The sequence below is a fragment of the Mesocricetus auratus genome, unplaced genomic scaffold, assembly GCF_017639785.1.
Source record: "Mesocricetus auratus isolate SY011 unplaced genomic scaffold, BCM_Maur_2.0 Super-Scaffold_100676, whole genome shotgun sequence".
Classification (NCBI taxonomy): Eukaryota; Metazoa; Chordata; class Mammalia; order Rodentia; family Cricetidae; genus Mesocricetus; species Mesocricetus auratus.
Window position 1 is genome coordinate 63649164 of NW_024429266.1, and position 14492 is coordinate 63663655.

Here is a 14492-nt window from a genome sequence, read left to right on the forward strand (position 1 = left end):
CTCCCTGATAAAGCACACATTACCCTTAGGCAGTGAGGCCCTGTGCAATCCAAGCTGTTTATAGCTCCACTGTCTGCAGTCACCTAAATGTCAGTGGATAGATGGGTTTGTCATGATATATGCTAAGTACTCAGGAACCTCTATGGGTAGCATCCTCAGAGAACAAACAGGAGGTTGTAAACTATCAGATTACACCCCAAGGAAACTCATCTGCAGTTGAAAATGTACAGAAATAAATAAGCTATTATTCATTCTAAATTAATTTGTTTTTCAAAATTTTGCATGTTTACATTTGTTCATCTACTACTTTGGTTTTTGCAATGAAATAGGCCATTAATTATCAATCCACAGTGCTTCAGGGGCTGGCTCAGTAGGTGAAGTGCTTGTCATGCAGGCATGAAGGCTGGAGTTTGATCCTTAGCACACAGGTTAAAGCTGGGTGCTACGATGCATGCCTGCAATCCCAGCGTGGAAAGGCAGAGATGGGATGATATGTGGGTTTGCTGGTCAGGCAGTGTAGCCAGTGAACTCCAGATCCAATGAGAGACCTTATTTTTTAAAAAATTAATGTGAAAAAATAATCAAGTGGAGGTGGCACACACCTTGGATCCCTGTGCTTGGGAAGCAGAAGCAGGTGAATCAATGTGAGTTCAAGGCCAGCCTGGTCTACAGAGTGATTTCTAGGTCATCTAGGGCTACACAGAGAAACCCTGTCTGGAAAAATTAAAAAAAAAAAAACTTATGTGGGGCTGGCAAGATACCTGAGCAGGTAAAGGCCCTTGTTGAGAAAGCTCGATGACTTGAATTTTAATCTTCAAAGCACAAAAAGATGAAAGAAGATAACTGGCTGTTGTAGGTTGCCCTCTGACCTCCACATGTGCACTGTGACATGTGCCCCTATCCCAACAGGTTATCAGGCATTGTGGTGAGTGCCCACTGAGCTCAGAGAAACGTTTAAAATATTCCTGCTGCACCATGCTTGGAGGGACAGGTGAAGCAGAGCAGGGTCCTCAGATGAAGCAGGAATTAGGCTCTGGGGCTTGAAGCTGAGACCCGCCATCAGCACCCTGGAGAGAAGAGCCAGAAACAACCATCACCCACTGCTGCCTGGGTGAGGGACTGTTCAGAATTAGTGACAGTGCAGAATTAATGGTAAAAACAAACAACAGAAACAGCACAGATGCAGCAGCAATGGAAAGGTCATTAGGCTTGGTGCCAAGTATCATTAAAGGTTGAGCCATCCCATTGGCCTGGGACCCACAGGGTGGAAGGTGCATACTGATTCCTGCAAGTTGTTCTCTGACCTCCACAGATGCACCCTCCCCAAGCTTAGAAAATAAATGATAATAATAATGACAATTATTAATATTAATTTATAACTAATGATATAAATATAAGAATAACCAGTAAACATAGAGTCCCACACCAAAACCCCTTCAGCAGGAAGAATACACTCACTTGTTTGAATTACTAAGACTGGCAGTCCACCCTAATCTGCAGAGATGGGTCAGACACTCCAACTAGAAAGAAATACTGATGAGGTTGTATCATACCTTTTTAAAAGTTTTGTGTATGGTGTGTGTGTGTGTGTGTGTGTGTTTCCACCATCTACTATTTTTTAAAGATGGTATCACTATTCAGCCTTAGCTGGTGTGGTGATTTGAATGTAATTAGCCCCCATAAGTTCATAGGGAGTGGCACTATTAGGAGGTGTGGCTTTCTTGGAGTAGTTATGGCCTTATTGGAGGAAGTGTGTCACTGTGGGGGTGGCCACTCCCAGTGTCTCAGCTCACTTCCTGTTGCCTTTGCATCAAGATGTAGAATTCTCAGCTGCCTGCATGCTGCCATACTCCCAGCTGCCATGCTCCCTGCCATGATAATGGACTAAACCTCTGAAACTAAGCCACCACCTCAAATGTTTTCCTTTATAAGAGTTGCCATGGTCTTGGTGTCTCTTCACAGCTGGCCTAGAATTTATGTTGACCAGGTTGACCTCTAGGCCACAGAGATTTGCTGCCTCTACCTCCTGAGTGCTGGTATTAAAGAATTGCATCCCCATGCCCAGCAAAGTTTACCCCAGGCTAGACTCAAACTCGTGATCCTCCTGCCTCCACATCTCTTCAGGGTATCCTACCAGCACCACCACAGCTGGCTCCACTATAAATTTTGAGGCAGAGTCTCTCTTTGAACCAGGGCTTACTGATTAGCCAGCTAAGCCCCCATTGCCTTCTCTGATTCCACATCCACTGCTGGTGTTACAAGCATATGCTGCCACATTCAGAGTTTTATGTGGGTTCTGGGGGTCTCTACTCATTTTTGTGGCAAGTACTCTACCCAGTGAGCTGTCTGTAAAGCCAGACACTATCTTATATTCACTTCATAGCTCTGATCTCTTATTTTTAAACTTAAACTTTTGGAACTGAAGATGTAGCTCGGTGGGCAGAGTGCCAACCTCGCATGCATAAACCCTTGGGATCAATCCCCGGCATTGCACAAGCTGGAAGGGTGGTTCAGGCTTGTATGGCTATCTTTTTCCTCTGCTCCTACACTACAATACCTTTTCTATTGTTTCACGCACCCCTAACGTCTCTCACACACTTTATCCCCCCTTATTCAGTACTAAATTATTAATTCCTTTAGCTTAAAAACCCTATAACCTCATCTTAGGCATATATTTTAAGTTTTTATTTATGTATATTTGTGTGTGTGTGTCTGTGTGTGAGCCTGTGCATGTAGGTGCATATGCCTATGGAAGCCAGAACAGATCCCCTAGAGCTAAAGTTATATGTAGTTGCAAGCTGCCTGACCTGGGTAGGTGCTGGAAAACTGACATCGATGAATGCTGGAAACTGGGTCTTCTGGAAGAGCAACAAGCGTTCTTAACTACTGGGCCATCTCCTTAGCTCTAAGCTTCACTTTTCACCACCACTCTCTGAACTTTACTGAGGACACAGGTACCTGGGTGTCCTCTACTGAGAGGTAACACCAGAACTGCCATCAAGTCATCACATGTTACTGCAGTCAGCTTTCTCTTCCTAAATGGTAGTGGGGCATGTAAACTCAAATGAAAACAACTCACCAAGAGGACTAATGTAAAATAAAACTAAGCTGGAGGAAACACTCCAGACCTAAAAGGTATTAAGAACCCCAAGACATGACTAGAGAGGAGCCTCTCCAGGACACATAATGGTTGGTATTGCTCAATACAAAGCAAAGATTTTAATAAGGGGAAACACAATCCTAAAGTCTCTTCCTACAATTCCCCTTTTCATCTAAAGAAGATATTTAAACTTAAAACAAAACTAACCTGTGTCAATGAACAAAATGCCTCAAACATCTATCCCATCTAAACCTAAGCTTATCTGAACACCTCCTTCCAATCCCAACCCTAAAACAATTGAAAACTAACACTAACATGTATAAGCTATCCTGTAATATCAACAGTAGGGAGAGGGGATGTGGAATTTTTAAAACTACTTCCTGCTGAAATGGGACAATGACAATCTCATGGGGACCTGTGGAAAGAAAAATGCTAGTGTAACAAGAATCTTAAGTAGGTTAGACAGTCTCTGTTTGGCAGGAGATGCTTGATTGAAGTTCTTGACTGGAGTTCTAGTGTTAATTGAAACTCTTGTCCGAAGCTCTGGCCAGATTGTAGAAGGTGATGATGGGGATGTGTCCTTCTGTGTATGTGCTTATCTTATTGGTTGTTGAATAAAGCACTGTTGGCCAATAGCGAAGAGAGATACATGGGACTAGGTGCTGTGGAGGATTCTGGGAAAGAGAGACAAAGGCAGAAACCATGTAGGCTGCCAGAGGAGTAAGAGGTCCGGACCCTTTTCTCTGGTAAGAGAAATACTTAGATTAAAAATTATGGGTTAAATACTTAAGTCAGAGCTAGTCAGTAAGAAACCAAGCAAATGGCCAACAGCTTTATAATTAATATAGTGTCCTGTGTGCTATTTGGGGGTTCAGACAGGGTGGCAGGGCCCAGGCGACAGGTGGGGAAAACTACACTCTACAAGCTTTTCTGCATCAGATTTCTTATTCAGAACCCTAAAGGCCAAGAAAGCATGAGATGATACATTTCAAGGCTGAAAGTAAATAACCCCACTAAGGATAAAATGCTGTTTGACCAGGTATGTGACTGCCAATGTACCCAAAAGAATGGAAGTCAGCGTTTACACAGATACCTACACATCTGAGTTTAATTCAGCACTAGTCATAGTAGCCAAGGCAGAACCAGCTTGAATGTCCATCAACAGATAAAGAAAATGTGGAGTATGTACACAATGGAGTGGTATTTGCTCATAAAGAACAGAGTTACTCCAATGTGGGGAAAATGGATGGAATTGGAGATTATCACTTTAAGCAATAAAAACCAATCTCAGAAAGACAAATGTATGTTCTCTCTTAATCATGCAGACACACACACTCGCTCTCTCTGTCTCTGTCTCTCTGTCTCTCTCTGTCTCTCTGTCTCTCTGTCTCTCTGTCTCTCTGTCTCTCTGTCTCTCTGTCTCTCTCTCTCTCTCTCTCACACACACACACACACACACACACACACACACACACACACACACGTTTGTCAAAATAACCTAGAATCACCTGGATGGAGAATTGGATTTGTTTACTCTTGGATTAGCCTGTGGTCACATCTTAAATAAATAAATGTGTGAAGACTTAACCCTGGATGGGCAGCACTGTTCCATAGTCACCAGATCCTAAACCGTATAAAAGTGAAGGCAGGCTGAGCTTTTGTTTTACAGCAACAGAAACTACACACACACACACACACACACACACACACACACACACACACACACACACACACAATATGTTGTAAGTTTTTAAAGATGAAAGTATTTCCTTTGGGCACAGGAGGTAGGACTTTGAAATAGTCTCTAAAGATCCATTTCTCTACTGCTCCAGGCTGGATGCTGGAGACTGAAGTGTAATAGACATGAAGAACTGTGGGTTCCGCTGGAAGGAAATGCACCCCTCACCCTGCAGTCTGGATGATGCCTTACATGATGTGAAAAGCAAGAAGTCCAGTTAAGTCAAAGACATCTGCTGTGGAGCCTGCAGGGGCAGAGACAACATTGCTTTCATACGGAATAGCGATGATCTAGGCTAGACCCTTGAATGTTTCTCACTTGGGCAAGGCTTCATTGTTTCCCCAGACATTTTCTGGCCATCTCAAGTGCCACTACCATCTTGATTAACTGTGTTGACTTGACCTTCTAGCTTCCCGTATCTGTGTGATCTAGAGTTCATATCATTTATATCAGTTGTAATCCTGTCAGGTGCCCCCAGCACTTCTTGGTGACCTCATTTAGGCTCCTTGGTAATGCCTTGAAGGTAGTTACCTTACTTCACTTTTTTCTTTTCTTTTTCTTTTGGCTTTTCAAGATAGGGTTTCTCTGTGGCTTTGGAGACTGTCCTGGAACTCACTCTGTAGACCAGTCTGGTCTCGAACTCACAGAGATCCACTTGCCTCTGCCTCTCTGAGTGCTGGGATTAAAGGCATGTGCCACAACCACTCGGCTCAACCTTCCTCTTTTCTGAAGCAGTCACATGTAGCTCAGGCTGACATCAAACTTAACTATGTAGCCAAGGATCACCTCCAACCTCTGATCTTCCTGTCTGCCTCTCAGGTGGTGAGATTACTTGATTATGTGGTGCTGGCAATGGAACCTACAGCTTCATTCTTGGGGGACAAACTCTATTAACTGAGCTATGTCACCACCAAAATCCTGTATATAGCTGTTATAAAGACAACGAAGCCAGATGCTCTCTTAGAGAAGCCCATGCCCTCAAGTGTGGCTTTTCTTCCCAAGCACTTTCTTTCTCTTAACACATGCATTTAAAATCTATAATACCCCCATCTCTGCTTCATGCTGTCTAGTCCTGAATTTCTTTTCTGTGCCAAAGCCAAGGACTCATGGGAAACTGGAGAGATCGTTCAGAGTATATACACTACTCTTCAGCTCTTGTGGAGGATCCCAGTTCCATTCCCAACATTTAGGTCAGTTGGCTCACAACTTCCATGCAACTCCACGTCCACCAACACTTTGGTGCACAGAACACACACACACACACGCACGCACACACACTTAAAAATAAGAAAGTATTCTAAGAAAATAAAGAGCCAAGGATCCTGTCTTGCCTGAATCAAGGTTCCCAAAAGGCTGAGGGAAGGGGAGGCTGAGGGAAGGAGAGCCAGATGTTCAGCAGTAACTGGCTTACCATAGGCATTGGTTACTTTCCGTTTATATGATAAAGCGTTAGAGCCGAAGCAACTTCTAGAAGAAAAAGGTTATTTGTGATCATTGTCCCAGAGTCTGTGATGGAGGAGTGAAGGCATGGTGGTGGGAGCAGGCAGTCCGGGACTCACATCCTGAACCACAAAGCACAGAGCAGAGAGACTGAACTAGAAATGGTCCTCAAAGCTCACCTTCAGTGATTTACTTCCTCCAGCAGGACCACCCCCAGAGCCTCCTCAAACAGCGCCACCAACTGGAGACCAAATATGCGAATTTCTATGATTATGGGGGCCCTGGCAAACCACCACACCACACAAGACTATTGGTTTGAGTTTGATCCCTGGGACCTATGTAAGGTGGAAGGAGAGAAATGGCTCCTTAAAGATGTCCTCTAATTGCCACAAGCACACCACAGCATGTGAGGTCCGCTCTACCGCCATAACAATACATGTTAAAAATGGGCTGGTAGGATGGCTCAGTGGGTGAGAATGCTTGCTACCAAGTCTGTGATGGCTATTTTGATTGTCATCTAGACTATATCTGGAGTTAAAACTCCAAGATGGTTTTTGGGGGGGGCACACATGTATGGGATTTTTGCTTAATTAAATCATTTGAAGAGGGAAGACCCACTTATAATGTGGATTGTTGAGGTCGGAAGACACATCTTTAATCCCGATCTTTTGAGGTGGGAAGACTGACCTCTAGTGTGGGGCACATCTGCTGGATGCCTGTATAAAGGACATGGAATAGGAAGCCCTGCTCTTTGCCTGCTTGCTCTTGCCCTCGCTGGAAAGTCCATTCGTTTCCTGACATTCGCATCTCCTTCTCCATGATTTTAGCACATACTGAAGACCAGCGGAGACATGCGGCTTCCTGGACTGAACAACTACTGCATTCCTGGACCTTCCACTCATAGGCAGCAATTATTGGATTAGCTGGACACACACACTTAAAAGACTGGCCACCTGAGTCCTATCCCTGGGACCCAGGTATAAGGAGAAAACTGACTCTTGCAAATTGTCTTCTGATCTATACTCACTCCCCAGGTACACATGCACACAGAAATTAAGAAGAATATACTTATAAAAAGATTGAAGGAACTCCTTAAGCTGCTGTGGGTGACAAGTGAGGCTGTGCCTCTGTCCCTACCACCCCCAACCAAGATCAATCTATAATGCAGGAGTCAGCCTGTAACCATGCCACTGATTTTGTGGCAACTGGCAGCAAGCCCTAGGTTAGGAACCCAACTAAGCCATGTTAATAAGAGACTCTGGGAACAAGTCCTTTGATCAGATTAATCCGGGATTGAACAGGGCATTAACAATTAAGATCAGCATTAGCTGTGTTGCTTGGTAAGGCGAGACTGGGAAATGCCAGGCTTTGATTTCAGCAATGTTCTTGTTTGCATTCATTTTCAGAATTACATCTTAAGCACGAAGGGGGCTCCCAGCAGATCACATTGGCTTCACAGTCAAGCATCCTGTGCTGGAGTTAGGCTGTGACTTTTGGAGGCTCAACAGTTGAGAGGCAGTGGAACTGGAGTGTTTATTACCTCAACTCCAAGGTTCTGGTGGTGTTCAGAGAGGTTGGATTTGATAGAAATCAATCTCCCTGCCCCATATGTGTCCCTTTTTATCTTTTATTTATTCTTTCACAAGAATAAATATCTATTCATACCTCCATTCAACTTGTTTTGAACACATACGTCCCCAACTCCCCCACCACCCTGATTTTCTCCCTGCAAAACATCCCCTTCTTGTCTTCATGTCCTCTCCTTTTCTACTCATCTTTGGTAACCCTCTCAATTCAGTTAAGTTCTACCTGATGGACTAGCAACAACTCGTCTTGTCTTGTACCAATTACAGCTAGACATAGATGTCTGACTACCTCTTAAAGAGATATCGCAGTCCTAGAGAATGTTAGCAGCTGTTCTCACTATTCCTAGTGTAACAGGTCTAGATATATATTACATGAAATGTAGGCATGTGAATGTGTTTGTTGACTATGGTGATATATTGTTTATGATCTAATAAAGCTTGCCTGAAGATCAGAGTGCAAAGCTAGCCACAGCCATAGAGGCCAGGCAGTGGTGGCACACACCTTTAATCCCAGCAGCCACACTAGTTAGCCGTAGAAGCTGGGCGGTGGTAGTGTATGCCTTTAATCCCAGCACTAGAGAGGTATATAAGCCAGGATCTCAGGGTATGCACATGATGTTCAGTCTCCAGCCACGGTGAGGACAGGATCCCTCCCCAGACTTAGAGGTAAGAACTCTCTGGTGGCTTGGCTGTTTTGCTTTTTGGGTCTTCAGCTTGAACCTCAATATCTATCTCTGGGTTTTTATTACTTGTGTTACAGTTGACCTTTTGGGCATAAAGCACCAGTCTGAGACTTCCTAATTCTTCCCAATGTGGTAGTGGTAGGTATTTTTTTCTTTCTTTTTATGATATGGTTCTCATGCATCCCAAGGTAGTCTTGAAATCACTGTGTAATGAAGGTGGCCTTGAACTATCTGTCCTCATGCCTTTATCTCTCATACACCATATTGGTAGGCATGTATCACCATGCTTGGTTTATGTGGTTCTGGAAATGGAATCCAGGACTTCCAGCATGCTAGGCAAGTACCCTACCAACTGAACTCACCCTAATGTGTATTTTTTTTTAAATATGATTTTACAGACTTAGTCATTGATGGTTAAAAAAAAGCAATTTAACATCTCCCACAATTCTGTAGAACTTAAAAATTAAAAAGAAACCCATTCATTTAGTTTAATTTTATGTGTATGGTTGTTTTATCTTAATGACAGATGTGTGCCATGTGCACGCCCAGTGCCTGTGGAGGGCAGAAGAAGGCATAGTATTCCCTGGGTACTGGGTCCCCTGGAATTGGAATTACGGATGGTTGTAAGCTGCCATGTGGGTGCTAGGAACCAAACCAGCTCCCCTAGAAGAGCAGCCAGTGTTCTGAACTACTGAGCCATCTCTCTAACCCCAACCTTAAGAATTTTAGTTGCTTCTTTTACCAAAACAAAAGCTACTTGGGGTATGATACGTATTAACATACAAAAGGATACACAGAATATTTAGGAGGCTTTATTAATTTAAAACTATGTGTGTATCATGGCTTATGTATGGAGGTCAAAAGACACTTTCAGGGGTTCTCTCTCCCCTCCCACAGTGGGATACAGGAATTTAACTCGGGTTCTCAGGTTTGTAGAGCAAGTACCTTTGACTCTTGCCTATCTTACCAGCCTTAGAGGCCATTTTCTTCCTGGGAGCTTGCTGCACGGAGGATACTAATTTCTCTAAATGTCCATAGATATGTTTCTGCAACCATACCAGCAGCAATGGAGCAGACTTGAGGTCACTCTGCTGGCCTCCAACCTTCAGTCTTCCTTCTCCCTCTAGACACTAACATGTGACTACATCTGGCTTCGGCTGGACAGGCCCAGTGCTGAGCTCTTGGGAGGAGTCACATGCCAGGCCTCTAAGAACCACATGCACAATGACAGATGGTGGCAAATTAAACTGGCAATTGAAAAAAACTGGAGGGTTTCCAGTTTTCTTCAGAGGGGCCCGAGTATGGGGAGCTGGGGAGCTGGAAGATGGCCCTATACATCAGCAAACACTTCCAGTATCCCTAAGCAGAAGAAGGTGTTCCAGACCCTGAAGGTGACATACAACGGAAGGTGACCTTCTGTCTTATATCAAGGAGATTCATAATGTAAGGGGGAAGCAGGGTTAGCTTCAGGCTGGGCAGGATTTGAACAAAGGCTTATTCGAGCATGGTCCCCTAATTATGTTGCCTTATTCTATTGTGTGGAAATGTGTAGGCTTTAAGTGGCATGATACGGACAAGGGGTCAGAAACCTGGAATGGATAAGGATCCTGGGGCTGATCTGGGTGATCCACTTATGTTTTTGAAATTTAACTTTTATGTAATTCTTTGTGTATGTGTGCGTGTGTGTGGGGGGGGGCGCGCAGGTGCGCACACACGCGTGTGTATGTGATCAGTTGACAACATGCATGAGTCAGTTCTCACCTTCCATCACGTGGGTCTCAGGGACTGAACTCAAGTCACCAGACTTAGCAACAGGTGTCTTTACCCACTGAGTTATGTCCCTGCCCATCCCACTTTTAAGAGTTTTTAAGACAGGGTCTCACTATGTAGCCCTGGCTGACTTGGAACTTGCTTTGCAAACCAGGTTGTCTTTGAACTCTCAGAGATCTGCCTGCTCTGCCTCCAGAGTACTGGGGTTAAAGGCATGTGTCACCCAATTTAAAAAAAATGTTTGTTTATTTGTGTGTATGTGTATGTATGTGTATCAGATGTGTTGGTTATGTGGCTATCAGATGTGGCAGTCAGGGAGTCTTTCTTTTTACATGTGGGTCACAGGGATTGAACTCAAGATTGTCAGGCTTGGTGACAAGCACCTTTTACTGCCCAGTCTCTTCATACAAAGATGAGACTTGCTTTCCTAGAGTGCTTGAAGCCATGGGTTCCATCCCTTTCGCCACACAAACTGGATGTGGTGGTGTGTGCCTGTAATTCCACCGCTTGAGAGGTGGAGGAGCAGGAGGACCAGGAATTCAGGCTTATCCTCTGGCTGGCAAGATGTCTCCACAGATAAAAGTACCTTCTAGAGCGAATGCCTCCCAACCTGAATTTGATCCTTGGAACATATACCATTCAGAAGAAAACAGATGCTGCCCCCCAATTGTCTTGTGTTCGTTTGTTTTTGTTTGTTTGTCTACTGTCTTTTTCATTTGTTTTGTTGTTTTGTTTTTGTTGTTTTTGGAGACACTGTTCCTTTGTGTAACAGCCCTCTCTGTCCTGGAATTCATTCTGTACACCAGGCTAGTCTTGAACTCAGAGATCTGCTTCCTGAGTACTGGAACTAAAGGCATGCACCGCCACCGCTGGTCTTCTGACTTTTTGTGCTCTGTGGCATGTGCACATACCATTACTCACCACCCCACACACTCACATGCACATAATAATAAATAATATAAATTCAATAAACCTATGTCATCCTTGGCTGCATAGTGAGTTCAGGCCATCCCAGATACATGAGACCTGTCTCAAAACAAAGAAAACAAAAGGGAAGATGGTAAGATGAGATTGAAACCCCCGGTGTCCATGGTGAAGCTCACTCAGGCATCAGTCAGGTAACAGTATGAAGAGTTCCAGGAGCAAAGAAGACCCAGTCCTTGCTCTGCTAGCTCCTGAGACATTAGCAGTATTCACTGTACATGACCTCATCTTTACAGCATGGTGTTTTCATCTAATCTGACAAATGGGCTGCTGAGGCAGAAGACTCTAAGCAGAGTTTAGTGGGCAGGGTGTTTTTCAAGACATCCTATGGTAGTTACTTTTCTGTGGCTGTGACAAAATACCATGACACAAAGCAACTTGTCTTAGTCACTGTCCCATTGATGTGAAGAGACCCCATAACCAAGGCAACTCTTACAACAGAAAGTGTTTAACTGGGGCTTGTATACAGTTTCAGAAGTTTAGTCCATTTCATCATGGCAGAAGCACTGCGGAGTGCAAGCAGACATGATACTAGAGAAGTAGCTGGGAGTTTCACGTTCAGATCTGCAGGCAGCAGGAAGAGAGACACTGGGTCTGGCTTGGGATTTTGAAGCTCCAAAGCCCACCCCCAGTGACACATCCCTCCAATAAGACCACACCCACTCCAATAAGGCCACGCCTCCTAATCCCTGTCAAGTAGTGGCACTCAAACATGAGCCTATGGGGCTGTTCCCATTCAAACCAATTTAATAAAGAATACTTTATTAAGTATTAACTTAATACAACTTAATAAAGAAAAGACCTATGGGATTGCAGTTCCAGAGCAATAGAATCCATCATGGAGGGAGATGTGGCAAATGGCAGAAAAGATTTGGCAGCAGGAACAGGAAGCTGACTGATGACATTTCATCTTCTTACAGGAAGGAGAGACAGAGACAGAGACAGAGAGAGACACACAGAGAAGCTATAAACTCTCAAAGTGAAACCCCAGTGATATATTTCCTCAACAAGGCTCTACTTCCTGAAGGTTCCATCATCTTCCCAAATAGCACCATCAGCTGGGTACCGAGTATTCAAGTACATGAGCCGTGGGAGACATTTCTCACCCAAATCACCACCAGGGCTCTGAGGATGTACACCCGGAGAATGGAGGGGGGAGGAGCAGGTGTGAAGAGAGAGGCTGGGCTTGTGCTGACAGCATCCTTGCCTTGACTCAAAAAGTGCTTTTCAGTTTTAATGGCTGCTTCTATTTCCTGCAATGCCTCAGCCTCTCTCCTTCGGCTTCAATCACAGTCTGGGGACTTCCCTGCATGACCATGTCCTTACACAAGGAAGAATTCACAGCCGACAGCTCCACAGCTGCTAACAGGCATTCCAACAGGGAGTAAGGTCTTTCCCCAGAATCCTTAGAGGAAAACTGCTCTGGCTCCCGTATAGTCTTTGTTTCCCTACGACCCTCTCAAGCCTTTCCTGTGCTCCTCTTACCTTAGCTTCACGCCATGAGATTTTTGACACTGCCATTGATATAAATTCAGCCATCTCTTAGAACAGTGCTTCTCAGCCTGTGAGTCACGACCCCCTTGGCAAACCTCTGTCTTCAAAATATTGACATTACGATTCGCAACAGTAGCAAAATTATAGTTATGAAGTAGAAACAAAAATAATTTTATGGTTGGGGTCCCTACAACATGAGGAACTGCATTAAAGGGTCTCAGCATTAGGAAGGTTGAGAACCACTACACTAGACTGACATAAGGAATGTCATGCCTGTAGTCACCAGCATTTGTTATTTCTCCCTGTGTTAGATAGACACACAGATATTAACAGCTTCGGAGGCTGTCTTAGTTACTTTTCTCTTGCTGTAACAAAACACCATGACCAAGGCAACTTTTAAAAAAAAAGCACTGAATTGTGCTATGGTTTCAGAGGGTTAGGGTCCATGATAGTGGAGTAAGGCATGACAGCATGAACAACTGAGAGCTCACCTCTTGATCTACAAGTAGGAGGCAGAGGGAGGACAGACAGACAGACAAACTGACAGACAGACAGATAGATAGAGTATATTGTGAATAGAGTGACACACCTCCTCCAGAGAGGTCACACCTCCTAATCCTTCCCAAACAGTTCCACTAATTGGGGATCAAATATTTAAACATGTGGGCCTATGGGGCCATCCTCATTCAGTTTGGGACTTTCTCACTGCTTCTCTGTTTGTCTCTCTCTCTCTCTCTCTCTCTCACACACACACACACACACACACACACACATTTTCACAACAGTTTGCTGAACACAGAACACATGACTTTCTCTCACGAGGATTTTCAGCTAGCCTGTTGTTTTTCTCTCAGACTATAATGAATGGTCCTTAAGTTTAGTCTTTTCTTAAAGTCCTTAATTGATGAGACTATGAAACCAGCACTACCTCCCTGTTTAACACTCTCACTCCACTCTACTTTATGTTTTCTCCTTGTTCAAATAGAGTTTTCCTACTCCTTGAAGGTAAGTAACCTGTAATTGCTGCTTAATTACAGAAAACAATAATTCATACAATGCAATAAATGATTATTAACTAATTATTCCAGTCCAATGCTACCAATTCATCTCCATCCCTGCTTAGATCCAGATGCTCATCAAGGCTGAATCTAGATGATGTTCTGTCTGGAGTCTTTGGCCCATTTCTCTTCTAGTCTGCCCTGGACACCCAAACCACGCCAAACACATCATCTAAATTGTGCAAGTCCCTTTGTCATGAGTTTGCACTATCTCCTTGGTCCCTTGTGCCCAGTTCAAGGACAAATAGCAGTGGAGAAGAGTTGGAGCCTTGGGGGGAAGAGAAGTACTGAGCATGAGCCTGGTACCCCAATGTTACAGGCATGGGTCACCATGCAGAGAGCACCCATGGAGATCTCTAGGTTCTTTTGTCTGGAAACAAAGAATTGGACCAGGGACACATGGAGAATGGTGGAAATTGAGATAATTAAAGAGAGAAGTTCCAGGATGGAAGTGAAACTGTGAGTCGGGGAAGGTTAGAAGCTAAAAAGCCTTGGGCCAGGAGAGTTGCGCCCTTCAGAGGGGTCATTTACATAGCACCCACCTTCTTCCTAGTTAGTATAGCGTTGCCTTTTCTCACACATGCTCCATCCCTTGCAAGTAGATCACGGGGCAGAGATCTCCTGTCTTTCTGCCAACTG